The following is a 10,505-nucleotide window of genomic DNA, read 5'->3' as shown; positions in this document are numbered from 1 at the left end:
AAAAAAAAAAGAAAAGAAAACAGGGGATTAGGACTGAGGTATGTGATGTGAAAGAGTCAGAGGCTGGACCTGGAAGGGAATAAAATCTGGAGTGTGAAAAAATAAATAAATAAAATTAAAAAAAGAAAAGAAACTGAACTAGGAACAGTTGTCAATATGCTCCAACTTATTGAAACAAATATTGCAGAAATTCCACTCATATTTTGAATTACAGTAATAATGACAGTAGTGTGTACTAGTATTGTTGGAGGTATATGTTTTATGAAGTATAATGGATTACAAAAAAACTAAAATACTTTCTTACCCTCATGTTACTGTGTCTCTTTGTAATGATATATTATGTTATCCATGAATTTCACATATCTCAATTTCTTAAATATTTCAATCATATTTGCTTTGGACTGGATCTCACTGTGTGCTCCAGAGCTTTGAACATACTGGCTTCACTTTCCCCTATGTGAGAACTAGGACCCTGAACAACTGCACAGAATTAAATCAGCTTTCTTTCTTTCCTTTTTTTAAAAATAATTTTTATTAGATATTTTCATCAATTACATTTCAAAGGCTATCCCAAAGTCCCCTATACACTACCCACACCCTGCTCCCCAACCCATGCAATCCCACTTCCAGACCCTGGCATTCTCCTGTACTGGGGTATCTGATCTTCTCAAGTACAAGGGCCTCTCCTCACAATGATGGCCGATTAGGCCATCTTCTGCTACATATGCAGGTAGAGACATGAGCTCTGGAGGTACTGATTAGTTCATATTGTTGTTCCTCCTATAGGGTTGCCGACTCCTTCAGTTCCTTGGGTACTTTCTTTAGCTCCTGCACTGGGAGCCCTGTGTTCCATCCAATAGATTACTGTGAGCATCCACTTCTGTATTTGCCAGGCACTGGCATAGCCTCACAAGAGACAACTATATCAGGGTCCTGTCAGCAAAATCTTGATGGAATGTGCAATAGTGTCTGCGTTCGGTGGCTGAAAATGGGATGGACTCCCAGGTAGGGTAGTCTCTGGATGGTCCTTCCTTCCATCTCAGCTCCAAACTTTGTCTATATAACTCCTTTTATAGGTATTTTGTTCCCTATTCTATGGAGGAACAAAGTATCCACACTTTGGTCTTCCTTCTTCTTGAGTTTCATGTATTTTGCAAATTATATCTTGGGTATTCTAAGTTTCTGGGCTAATATCCACTTATCAGTGAGTCCATATCATGTGAGTTCATTGTGATTGGGTTACCTCACTTAGGATGATATCCTCCAGATCCATCAATTTGCCTAAGAATTCCATAAATTCATTGGTTTTAATAGTTGAGTAGTACTCCATTGTGTAAATGTACTACATTTTCTGTATCCATTCCTCTGTTGAAGGACATCTGGGTTCTTTACAGCTTCTGGCAATTATAAATAAAGCTGCTATGAACATAGTGGAGCATATGTCTTACTTACTGGTTGGAACATCTTCTGGATATATGCCCAGGAGAGGTATTGCTGGATCCTCCGGTTGCACTATGTCCAATTTTCTGAGAATAGACAAATAGGACCTCATAAAATTGCAAAGCTTCTGTAAGGCAAAAGACACTGTCAATAGACAAAAAGACCACCAACAGATTGAGAAAGGACCTTTATCAATCTTAAATCTGATAGGGGACTAATATCCAATATTAGTTATATACAAAGAACTCAAGAAGCACCTTAAAAATTAGCTACAGAGCTAAACAAAGAATTCTCAACTGAGGAATACCGAATGGCTGAGAAGCACCTGATAAAAAATGTTCAACATCCTTAATCATCAGGGAAATGCAAATCAAAACAAACCTGAGATTCTACAGCACAGCAATCAGAATGGCTAAGATCAAAAATTCAGGTGATAGCAGATGCTTGAGAGGATGTGGAGAAAGAGGAACACTCCTCCATTGCGGGTGGGATTGCAAGATGGTACAACCACTCTGGAAATCTGGCTGTTCCTCCGAAAATTAATTAGCTTTCTTTGCTCAGAAAAGGCCAGGAATATCTAGTTCTCCTCGACTTTCCTTGAGACATGGGCCACCTTTCTCTATTTATTTCCTTGCATGAAAGCTATTATTAATTGATATTTGCCAAATAATAACATGGGTGGGACAGACAGCACATATTCCCATTTTCTTTATTAATGATTCTTTTTTATTGAAAATAGATTATTTTCTTACATAATAGATCCTAACGATAGCTTACCTTCCTCTACTCCACTCAGTTGCTCCCCACATTTCATCTCACTAATACCCACACCTATATGTCTATCAACAGGAAAAACAAAAAACAAAACAGACTTTTCATGGATAATAATATATCAAGGTATAATAAAATATAGTAAGATAAAAATAAAACTAAAGTAAAACAGCAGTATAGACCAGATAAACAAACTGAAATAGAAGACCTAAGAGAATAAACAATAACATAGATACCCTCATTCATACATTCATGATGGCAGGAAGATCAAAATTTTTTTTTGATTTCTCCAAAATAATTTTAGAGGAATTTAAATCCAGTAACATTGGTTTCTGGCAAAAGATTACATTCAAAGACCAGTCCTGTATGATCTGGTTGGAATTGAGCTATGTCCTAGTATTTTTGTTTAATCCCTAACCATGTAGGTAAGGTTAGTTGTTAGAAGCAAGCAGCCATGTTTGAAGTTTGAAGTGCAGACAAAGTGATGAATCAAAGAACAATTTGACAGAATGAGTCATATATAGGATAATCCCACCTCTCATGAAAAAAGACAGGAAGAAGAGGTGATTTTGAACAGCGCATGGAGAAGAGGTGTGTGTGTGTGTGTGTGTGTGTGAGAGAGAGAGAGAGAGAGAGAGAGAGAGAGAGAGAGAGAGAGAGAGATTTTACCAGAACAGTTTTACTAAGACAGTGCAGAGTCAAGCTAGACACAAGTGAAGACAGACCCAAGCAGAGAATGAGAAGGAGCCAAAAGATTATAACATCTTGCTAAAGTTAGTATGAGGCCAAGTAGAACAATTCAGTGAGAAGCCAAGAGAAGCCAGTTTGATTCAGTCAGCTTGGAGAGTAGTTTCAGCCAGAACAGTTGAGTTGAACCAGGCAGCAAGAGTTCAGAAATAACTAGAAAGAGTGAGTTATTGAGCATTAAGTCCCCAAGATGAAAATTATATCTTTCAAATAAGAGTTTCTTTCACAGTTAATGATTATATAGGCATTGTTTTCAGCAATAGGACTTTTCATCATTTTTTGGCTAGTCTTCACAACCGTCTACATTGTTCCATGTTCTTTTTTGGTTGGTTGGTTGTTTTTTGTTGTTGTTGTTGTTTTTCCGGGGGGTGCGGACCTCTTTGGCCAGCATTTCAATTAGATAGAACCTATTCTCAGTACTAGAAGCTACAGTTGGTGACAAGAAATGGCCACTGGGGACTCTGTCTTTTCCACTACTTGGCTATTTCGCTAAAATTCCTTTCATATACATATATTATTTAAGAAGCTAATACTGTATTAGCTTTCTAAAACCCCTGAGATGTACTTTAGCTTTAGCCATCTCTCCCCATATTCTCTCCCTTGTCCTTCTCTGCTTGTCCCCTTCTACTTTATCCTCCCATTCTAGCCCCCCATGCACCCATCCATGACTATTCTATTTTCCTTTCCTAGAAAGATCTATCTGACTGTCTCCTGACCCAATTCCTTTACTCTATACCTAACTTCTGTGCTTCTACAGATTGTAGCTTGGTATTCATTGACTTATTAGCTTCTATCCATACCTAATTTCCAAGAGTATTAACAACAATTTTAAAAAGGAGATGTAAACAGGGATTGGAAAGATGGTTCAGCAGTTCTGAGCAGTTGTTACTCTTGAAGAGATCTGGGTTTGCTTCCCAAGCCCCGTATTGTAGCTCAGAATACCTTTACTTCTTTTTCCAGAGAAACATAAGCTCTCTTATAGCTTGTCAGGTAAGTGCATTCACATAACACACACATACCATGCAAGCAAAACACTCATAGACACAACATAAAAATAAATCCATCTTTACAAAATGAGATTTAAGCAGTCAAGGAACTGATCATGCAACCAATGAAAAAGATTGCTTTAAAACTTTTTAAAGCAATTGCTATTGTAAATGCACAGTTTCAAGTAATACAAAGGGGAACTACTATTTATTTGTTACTATATTCACAGTAATTGTGTATATGGTATAGTGAATGCATACATGCAGGCTGACACACTGTTGCCATAGTGTATGTGTGGATGTCAGAGGCAAACAGTAAAAGAAAATTTAGAGAATATTATATAATTTATTTTCCAAGTTTTCTATCAATGACCTTCCAGATAATACTTTTAATACTTGAGATATATTTTAAAAGTGGCTCACTTTGATTATGTCATTTTTAAGAAGAGAAAGATTCCTAGCCAAGATTCTATAAGCTTAATATATAAAATCACATCTAGAAAAAATCATTTTCATTCTCTAACTTAAGGTCATGGAAGTAGAATCGATCAGATTTAAGCTTTCTGAAAAATTCTAGAGAACAGATAATCTAGTGTTCAACCCTATGAGTGCAGGCATTTTCTACTTCAAATTGTCTTGTGCATTTGCCTGACATATTTGGTCTTTAAATGTCTTAGATTGATTTGGATTGTGATAATCATACATCACAGAGCCGTTTAGTTTAAGAACAACAAGCATTCACTTTATACCTACAAGCTATTATGTCTGAGTCTCAACCCCCAGAAAACTGTACATAATGACTCCTACCTCCTTATACACAGAGGGCAACTCTTCTTGGGTAATATAATTTTGAAAAGGTATAAAGCTACTGTCCATGGTACTCTTTACAATGGCCCTAATGCAGTAACAGTGCCTTTCAAACTTTATATGTCTGAATACCATCACTGCATAGATTAGAATTTTAACATATGGATTTGAACAGGACACATTTCAAACTGTACTTTTCAAGAACCATCTTGCCCACGATCAGCCAGCATAATTAAGGTTGTACTAAAAACATAGCATAGCATCTCAGTCATCATTTTATACCTTTTATCTTCAAACTAATCATCTAAAATATCATTTTCCTTTCCAATGTTAAGAAGTAGTATCCTTATCAGTGTTATATTCTAGAATTAGTATTTTCTTCACATAAATAAGAAAATGAGTTAAAATTGTTTAAAATCAGGCAGCATAGCAATCAGCTCCTTTCAGGAGAAGTTACTTATCATTTAGATGTGCGAGCACTTTGTAGAGGAATCCATGGCCATTTTTGAATAAGAGTAACCTGTCCTCTTATGTAAACAGTCACTGAATATAACATTGCTTTATTTATAGTTTTAATTTTACCTGTCAAACTTTAGTGGCATTACCTGTTTCCTTTTCTTCATATATATTCTATAAGCATATATTCATGTATATGTATATGAATATATATGTATATACACACATACATGTACCCTTATATCAATGATTCTGGCCTTTTCTTTCCTTCAAACTATCAATAATCTAAGTCTGACCTTGTTAATCACTGCCCAACTCAAATCCATCACTAGCTTTATGGAATTTCCAGCATGGAATTGGTGTGATGTAGTTTCTTGATTTTATCAATTCATATTTTAAGTAATGCGGTGTATTATAATTAATAATATTAATGCCATATTCACTTTATTATTTCCATGATAGACCGGGACGATATATTGAGTAGAAATTTCAATTTATTACTTTAATCGTCAATGTGATAAAATGCTTTACGAGAAGCAACTTATGTAGAAAGGATTCATTTCAGCTCATGGTTTGATGCTCTCTGCCCCATTGTGGCAGGGTTTGAACATTAACAGATGTGTGACTTTGCCTAACACAATGCATCTGTAAGTAGGAGGCAGAGAAAGATGATTAATGAATGACTACCCTTACTTGGCTCTCTCTCTCTCTCTCTCTCTCTCTCCCTTCCTCTCCCCCTTCCCCCCCTCTCTCTCTCTCCCTCTCTCCTTCTCTTTCCCTCTGTCTCCCTCTTCTCTTCTCTTCTCTTCTCTTCTCTTCTCTTCTCTTCTCTTCTCTTCTCTTCTCTTCTCTTCTCTTCTCTTCTCTTCTCTTCTCTTCTCTNTTCTCTTCTCTTCTCTTCTCTTCTCTTCTCTTCTCTTCTCTTCTCTTCTCTTCTCTTCTCTTCTCTTCTCTTCTCTTCTCTTCTCTTCTCTTCACTATGTATCTTGAGAACATTGATGATGTTGTCCAAATATATGATGCATATTTCCTTGTTACATAAATACTTCTCAGACATTCAGCATTGTGTTTGTAAGGTCATTCTAAAGCTGGAATGTTGAAAATAAAAATGAGTCAGCACAATTCAGATGTAATTCTTATAAGTATTGCCTTTATACTTATCTCATGTGAAGTTTAGATCTTATTTAAAATAAGTAAAAATAGAAAAAAATAAGTAAAATAGAAAAAATACTTTATTTAATAACAGGAGAAAACAATTTTGAAATGCTTTTTAAAAGTACTTGGTAGGAGTTTCCATTCCCTACTTGTGGTTTGAATAAGACTCACACCAATAGGATTATGTATTTCAATGCTTAATCCCCAGTTGAGGAACTTTCTAAGAATGATTAGGAGGCATGGCCTTTTTGGAATAGGTGTTGCTTTGTTGCAGAAACTCTATCTCTGTGGTAGGCATTGACATTATAAAAGCCCAAGAAAGTTCAATTGGTTCTCTACTTGCTTCCAATGGATAAGGATATAGATTTTCTAGACAACTTCATTCCTGTCCCTACCAAGAAATTCCCTTAGCCTACACTGTGACCAAACCATTAGAATAATGGTAATGTATCCTGTCTTATCCTTCTATATGTTTTCTTGATATTACCTCATCTTCTGAAGTTGCTTTGTATACAGCTTATCAATTACTCCATAATAACAATATGTCTAGCTTATAGTACCCTTATACATTTGTTTGCTTTCCTTTTATTTCTCCTTGTATAGTAAGCTATCCATTTTACACAATTGCAAGTAGAAGCATAAGAAGTGAGTTAAAGCAGAAATTCTCTTTCTTGGCTAATGAAATAAATGATCTTTAGATGCTTGCCAGATAATGAGAAAAGATATAAGCATTTCATCTTGAAAAAGATCATCTCTATAAACAAACATGGGAGTTCTTGTTCTACTCCATTCATTAGTAAGTTGGACATTAAGGAAGGCAAAGATAGGAAGGCATTATAGGAAGGTATTACTCTTTATGGGTTTAGAAGACCTAATCAATAAAGAAATAATTTGGGTCTTATCCTTTAACTCCTACCTCATTATTTCTCTTCTCTTTATTTTTATTTTTCACCAAGATGAAAGAAATTTGTAGAGCTCAAAAATTCCCACGATTAAAAGAGTAGATTAAAATAAAAATATCATTATATAATGTATGAACATTGACTATATCAAGGTATTTTTAAGATCAATAAGACTATGCTTTAACAGTATCATAGAAGGCTATTTCATTAAACAAGCTAATTTTATTTTTTATTATCCTTTAATCCTTTCTTGGAGTACAGTCTTCATCCCTCTCCCTGTCTGTCTCCTCTGAATGTTCCACATCCCTTACTTCCCCAGTCTCCAAGATGATATCCTCACCCCTACCCCCACCTAAACAGACCTCCCTACTCCCTAGGATTAAAATGTGTATTTTAGTGAATGATCTATCATTTTAAAGTTCTAGAACTTTGATTTCTCATCTGTGACTTAATAAGCAAGACAAAAATGGATTTCTTCCTATTATAACACTGGATAAATATAAAGGACTAGGCATATGAGCAAATAGCAAAACAGTTAAAACACTGGGGTAGGGAGGACAGGACGATGTGGTAGAGATGGTGGTCTGAGGACCTAACAAATAAAGGAATGAATGAAAAAGTCCTATGGAAAGCACATAACAGAGTACAGAGAACTGTGGTATAAGTTAAGATAAGAGTATTTGTTTTCTCAAAAGAAAATAATTATGTTATTGACATTGTTCACTGATAATCACAAGTCATAAATTCTGGGTAATCATTTTGAGAGCTTATTTTATTCTAATCAATTACTCTCCTTGTCTGCAGAGGTGGGACTTAATTGGTAGGCAGAGATTAAGAAGCTTTAATTGTGAAAGTCAAATTGGTATGTTGGAAAAGTAAGCCAAATACTGCCTCCAATTTTTCTTTCTTTTTTTTTTTTATAAACACATTAGATAATTACTTGTATTTCTTCTAATAAGTCTATCCTACAAGCTTGTTGATTGATAGTTCAATGCAAATCACTAACTGAAACACTTTTATTGTTTTCATAAACAAAAATTCCTTAAATACACAAGAGGTGTTTAGAGATATTAAATATAGCAGATTTCCTTCATCTTTTCATCAGTCAGTTTTCTCAGGAGAGTTCGCTTGGATCATTTAAATCTCTCTTGTAACACCTCCTGGCCCCTTCATTTCTTAGTAAAATCAACACAGTGGTGTGCTTTTCAATGTTTCTAACAACAAAAATAAAACTCTGTTCAGGAAATACCTAAGCAAACATACAAGGTATTATTTATAGTATGTCATTTGCAGTAAGAAATAAAGGCCTATTAAGAAGTTTCTAAAAGCAATACAAGTGAGTCCAAGGAACTTTCAGTTGTAATAAAAGACATCATGACACATGCACATTAGCTTAGAGTGTTGTCTGAGACAAAAAGATGGCTCAGGTGTTAAAGTGTTTGTGATGTGAGCATAAGGACTCTCCAGTTTGGAATTTCCAGAAACTCAAATACTAGGTTGGATGGTAGCCTGATTATAATTATGGCCAGAGAAGAGAGAAAGAGAAGACCCACAGAGAATGTTGGCTTGCAATACTAGCCATACTCACACACTCTGGCATTGTAGTGAGAGACTCTATCTCAGTGAAGAAGCACAAGTACTGTTGAGGAAGGTTCTCAGCCTCAGATATAGCTACACAACTACCCACAGACATACACTGTACTGCTTATAAAAACCACATATACATACGTATTAAAATTGTAAAAATAATGCTCTTAAACCAATAATCACATTACTTAAATATTTATAAAATTTGTACTTTCCTGATTACAGGACTCAGTTGTATATGTTTATTTTAGTTTCATACACACACACACACACACAAATATATAAATGTTTTTTATAACGTATAAAATGTATTTTATATATTTAATATATAAATTGTTACAAATAATAATTTTTATTTAATATATAATATTCTATATATACATATATAACAGGGAGTGAAATTTAAGTTATATAAACATATTACATATATTTGAAGCTATTAGAAAGTTTAAACAATAATTTCAAAAATATAGGAAGCCATTTATAACAAAAAAGAGACATACAGATTTTTCTCATTATAAGTATATTAAAATTAAAAAAAAATTAAAACTTAAAGAAGTACCAAAAAAAATCTCTTTAACAAAACAGGTGGTTATCTGATCCCATGAGAATCATCATCATCATCATCATCATCATCTGATTAGTATAATGTTGAGGTATTGTCATTTGCTATATATTGTAATACTAAATAATAGCCCCCAAGGCCTTGTTTGTTCCCAGGGACAACAAAATCCACACATACAATGTAACCTTGCACCTGGGGAAAAAGTATTGGCTAAATAAAGATGCTGACAGGCAATGATGGGCAGAAGAGACATAGGGGACTTCAGGTTCCTGGGCTTGGGGTCTGAGGAGAGAAGGAAGATTCCCTGGGTTAGATGAGTAATGAAAACATGGCCAAAATGGCTGACCAACTGAATTTAAGAGCAGCTCAGACAGATCTTGGCAAATTATAACATGTGGAAATGGCTTCTCATAGTTAGAGGGTAGATATCTGTCCAGCAACAGTGCTGATTAAGGCTTATTATAATAATAAAAGTTGTGTGTCTTTTATCTGGAAACTGAATGATCAAAGGCAGGGCAGAAAGTGCTGATTGAGATGAAATATTTTCTACAACAATCTGAGAATGCAAAAAGAAGGAACTCAGAGGTACTCTCGATTCTAAGCAGATGCACAGCTCCGGTTCTAACAGAGGAGGTACATGGCACAAACATGAACTTCCAGAGGCCCTCACAATGCCCAGTGGGGGAATGCAGAGAAACTAACTTGATTTGGGATATGAACAAATGAAGCTTAGTGGTTTTACTCAGATATCAAAAATCTGATGAAGGAAGTTCCTGAAAATGTACTAAAAACCTGTGAAAGCTGATGCTCATTGGAGCTAAAGTGTTTAGTTAATTGTAGCTCATCTGAAGATACACTTTATCCCATCTGGGAGGATGATCCCATGGTTAAGAGCAGTTCTTAAGGAGAATTTAAATTTGATTCTCAACTCCCAAACCAAATACTTAACAACACTTTTAACTCCAGGTCCAGGTAATCTGATGCCCTCTTCAGCCCTTCTTGGGTGCCTACACACACACACACACACAAGAGAGAGAGAGAGAGAGAGAGAGAGAGAGAGAGAGAGAGAGAGAGAGAGAGAGAGAGAGA

Source organism: Mus caroli, chromosome 1 (assembly GCF_900094665.2).
Source record: "Mus caroli chromosome 1, CAROLI_EIJ_v1.1, whole genome shotgun sequence".
Lineage (NCBI taxonomy): Eukaryota > Metazoa > Chordata > Mammalia > Rodentia > Muridae > Mus > Mus caroli.
This window is presented reverse-complemented; position numbering follows the sequence as displayed.